The sequence below is a fragment of the Arachis hypogaea genome, chromosome 6, assembly GCF_003086295.3.
Source record: "Arachis hypogaea cultivar Tifrunner chromosome 6, arahy.Tifrunner.gnm2.J5K5, whole genome shotgun sequence".
NCBI lineage: Eukaryota > Viridiplantae > Streptophyta > Magnoliopsida > Fabales > Fabaceae > Arachis > Arachis hypogaea.
In genome coordinates this window covers 60680470-60684693 of record NC_092041.1, presented here as the reverse complement: position 1 = coordinate 60684693, position 4224 = coordinate 60680470, and the positions used below count along the sequence as shown (strand labels likewise).

Genomic DNA, 4224 nt, shown 5'->3' with positions numbered 1-4224 from the left:
CATATGCATTGATTCTTTTTGGACTTTACTTTTGGGGTATTTTGTCCCCTTTTTATTCTTTCCTTTTTTTCTTTTTCTTCTCTTTTTCATTTTTTCTTTCTTTTTCTATATTTTCTTTCTTTTTTTATTTTTCTTTTGTTTTTCTCTTTTTTTTTTCAAACTATATACGAGAACATCAATACATAAGGTTTATACATTTGATCAATACATAAGTATGTACCCAATTCCCAATATTTTCAACAAAAATACAAAAACACACCCTTTTTACTCGACCAATATCTCAAGTTTCCCACACTTGAATGATACTCACACACTAGCCTAAGTTAAGCAAGGATCCAAATTGAGGACATTTATTATTTTTCGCTTTTAGTCTTGTAATGTGCTAAATTAAAGAACAAGTGGGTTAAGCGTAGGCTCAAAGTTGGCTAACAATGGAAGATAAGAGGTAAGGCTATTTGAGTAAGTGAGCTAATAAAATGATGGCCTCAATCATATAAGTGTATGAATACAAGGAATAATGGACATATAAAATTAAACAAATCAAAGATCACAATTATAGAAAGAAAACAATGTAGACAAGAAGGAAATAAGTGGTTATAAGATGTAACCACATCATTACGCTCAAAACTCACTAGGTTATGTGTTCTTAGCTCAAAAACATGATCCATAAAATATATATAATTCAAGCAAGTTCTATGAAAGGTTTTCACTCAATTCAATTGAGGTGCTCTATAGATAGAAATCTTGAAAAATATCATTATTTTGACTAAGCTTATTATGTATATTTATGCAAGAATTAAGGAAATGAAACTAAAAATCCTAAAAGACCTAAAATGATATGCAAAAGTGTTGGAATTAGGAATTTGTCACCCAAGAACATCGAACGGTCAGACGACCTCTCGACACTTAAAAGTTTTCACCGTCCTCGGTGCATGCTAAGATGAGCAAGGGGGTACGGCGACTATCCAAGTTGCTACCTTCAGCTGGTTGGTCAACCGGTTGCTACATGTTCTTTCTTCTGCTTCCTTTGTTGCTTATGGTGCATCATATCATGAAATGTAAAAGATAACACTATAAGATAAGAAAATACAAAAGCAAGGGAGCATACGTTGTTGGAATGAGGTGAATCACTAGAATGAGGTGAGTGAATAAGTTGTGACATTCATAAAAGTAAGTGTGCATTCTAAGTTGCGCGCGGTTTAGAGCACACACACTAACATAAAATGCTTGGTCACAGTTGCACAAAAAGGAACATGCACCTTACTCATCCAAATGTGCTTGAAGTACTTTACAGTTTAAGACAACCAAACAAGCGATAAAGAAGCATGAAATCATTCAAGCAATATATGTGGATGCATATGATCAAGAAGCCCAATGCATTAAGATAAATGCACAACATCTACCATCAATAAATTGCCTAATCAAAGAAAAGGGTTCGAATCACATGGTGGCCAAATCATGCAATTCAAAAAGACTTAGAAAGCTTAAAGGCAATGCCACTCACTTGGTATGCACAAAATTAGGCATGAAGAACTCAAAACCAAGTAATAAATTGTGACATCACTAATGAATCCAACAAATATTATGAACATAGTGATGTTGAGATAACATCCCATTTAATACTCCGCAGCGATTAATGGTAAACAATATTAACAATCCAACACTTATAATGAAAAAGAGAAAATTGAAATGAAAACTAAACTAAAACTAACTAATCATCTAACTAACTAACTAACCAACTAACTAAAATAAAAGGTTATCAATGGTGTTTGGAAGTGTTAGATGGGGGGTAGAAGAAGGGAAGGGAAAAGGAGAAGGAAAGAAATGGAACAAAGAGGGGAAAAGAAGATGTGTAGAATAAGGTGATCCACGCGGACGCGTGTGCGTGGCAGAGGTGAAATGGGATCAGCGCGTATGCGCATTGTACGCGTACGCACAGACGGCGTCCGACAGAATTGACGCGTACGCATGGTGTACGCGTGCGCGCAGGTTGGTTTGTGCTAGAGGTATAATGTTCGCGCGATGCAGGCACAACTCTCCGGTTTTTGGCTGGGAGATAGAATTTGGGGATCTACGCGTACGCGTGCATGGCGCGTACGCGTGGATGGGCAAAAATACTTGGGCAGGCGTACGCGTGCTGTGCGCGTACGCGTGGATGATACTTTTGTTTATTGTCCTTAAGTTGGACTTATGAGGAACTGGACGATCGGATTTCTATCGGTAAAGAAATTCTCAAATATAATCGTGTTGTAAGTATAGTTTCTAAACCAACAGAGAATCCTTTCGTACAAAAGTTTTGTTTGTCACTTAAGCAAACCCAATAAGAAAAATAACCGAAGTATTCAAACCTCGAGTCATCTTCTCAAGGAATTGCAGGGAAGTATGATTTATTATTGGTTATGGAAAAAGGTATATTTTTGGGTTTTTGAAATAGGGAACAGGTAATTTAAATGGCAAGGAAAATAAATTAATAATTAGAAAAGCTCTTGGCAAGGTATGAGAATTAGATGTCCTATCCTAGTTATCTTTATCAAGTGTGATGAGAATTGGGTTTAAATCCCACTTAATTAAACTTTACTAAACAAAGGAAGGTCAGGTGGACTAATTAATTTGATCCCTCAAGTCTTAGTCTTTCCCTTGGAAAGTCTAGAGTTAGTGGAATCCAAATTAATTAGCGAGGAATTCCAATTTTCAGTCAACACCTTGAGTTTGATAACTCAAGCGTCACCAATTACTTAACCAAAGCCAAAAGGGAAAATTCTAAATTAAATTGAAAGCATCATAAATAGAATAAAGAAATGATAAATCTGAAATACCTCGAACTACGTTTAAACATAAATTCAAATCTAACATGGAAAAGTTCGTAAATTAAATTGGGAAAATAAATAAAAGGAACATTGAACCTGGAAATTGAGAAGTGGAAATCCTAAATCCATTAAGAGGAATCCTAATCCTAAATCCTAAAAGAGAGGAGAGAACCTCTCTCTCTCTAAAACTACATCTAAAAACTAAAATTGTGAATTATGAATGTATGATAAGTATGAATTGAGTTTCTGTATGTTCCCTGGCTTTATTCTGTGTTTTTGGGCCGAAAACTAGGTCAAAACGCAGCCCAAAATAGTCCCCAGCGTTTCCTAAATTTTCTGCAGATCGCGCATGTCACGCGTACGCGTCATTTTACGATTTTCCTCTCCACGTGTGCGCGTCTTCTTCAGATGAAGAGATCCTCCTGATGAGCTATCCAAAGACATCTTGGATAGTTCAGAGAGACCATCATAGAAAATACCTATGATGCTCCATTCAGAAAGCATATCAGAAGGACACTTTCTGATTAATTGTTTGTATCTTTCCCAAGCTTCATAGAGGGATTCTCCTTCCTTCTGTCTGAAGGTTTGGACTTCCACTCTAAGCTTACTCAATTTTCGAGGTGGAAAGAACTTTGCCAAGAAGGCATTGACTAGCTTTTCCCAAGAGTCCAGGCTTTCTTTAGGTTGAGAATCCGACCATGTTCTAGCTTTGTCTCTTACAGCAAAAGGGAATAGCATAAGTCTGTAGACCTCAGGGTCAACCCCATTAGTATTGACAGTGTCACAGATTTGCAAGAACTCATCCAAAAACTGATGAGGATCTTCCAGTGGAAGTCCATGAAACTTGTAATTCTGTTGCATTAGAGAAACTAATTGAGGCTTAAGCTCAAAGTTGTTTGCTCCAATGGCAGGGATAGAGATGCTTCTCCCATAGAAATCGGGAGTAGGTGCAGTGAAGTCACCCAGCACCTTCCTTGCATTGTTGGCATTGTTGTTTTTTTCGGCTGCCATATGTTCTTCTTCTTTGAAGAATTCGGTCAGGTCCTCTAAAGAGAGTTGTGCTTTGGCTTCTCTTAGCTTTCTCTTCAAGGTCCTTTCAGGTTCCGGATCAGCCTCAACAAGAATGCCTTTGTCTTTGCTCCTGCTCATATGAGAGAGAAGAGAACAAGAAATGTGGAATCCTCTATGTCACAGTATAGAGATTCCTTGAAGCGTCAGAGGAAAAGAAGAGTAGAAGACAAAAGTAGAAAATTCGAACTTGTCAAAGGAGATGGAGTTCGAATTTTGCATTAAGGAATAGTGTTAGTCCATAAATAGAAGGATGTGAGAAGAAGGGAAGTAATTTTCGAAAATTAAGTAAGAAATTTTGAAAACATTTTGAAAAACACTAATTAATTTTCGAAAACCAAGAGTGGGA

The 4224-nt window shown here is 36.8% G+C and overlaps 1 non-coding gene across 1 annotated transcript; it reads left to right on the top strand.

The window, feature by feature from the left end:
* The first annotated feature begins 3305 nt into the window (after nt 1-3305).
* Nucleotides 3306-3413, top strand: LOC112699844 (small nucleolar RNA R71). The gene has a single exon (XR_003152781.1). It is a non-coding gene; the product is annotated as a small nucleolar RNA R71 (small nucleolar RNA).
* Nucleotides 3414-4224: the final 811 nt, after the last annotated feature.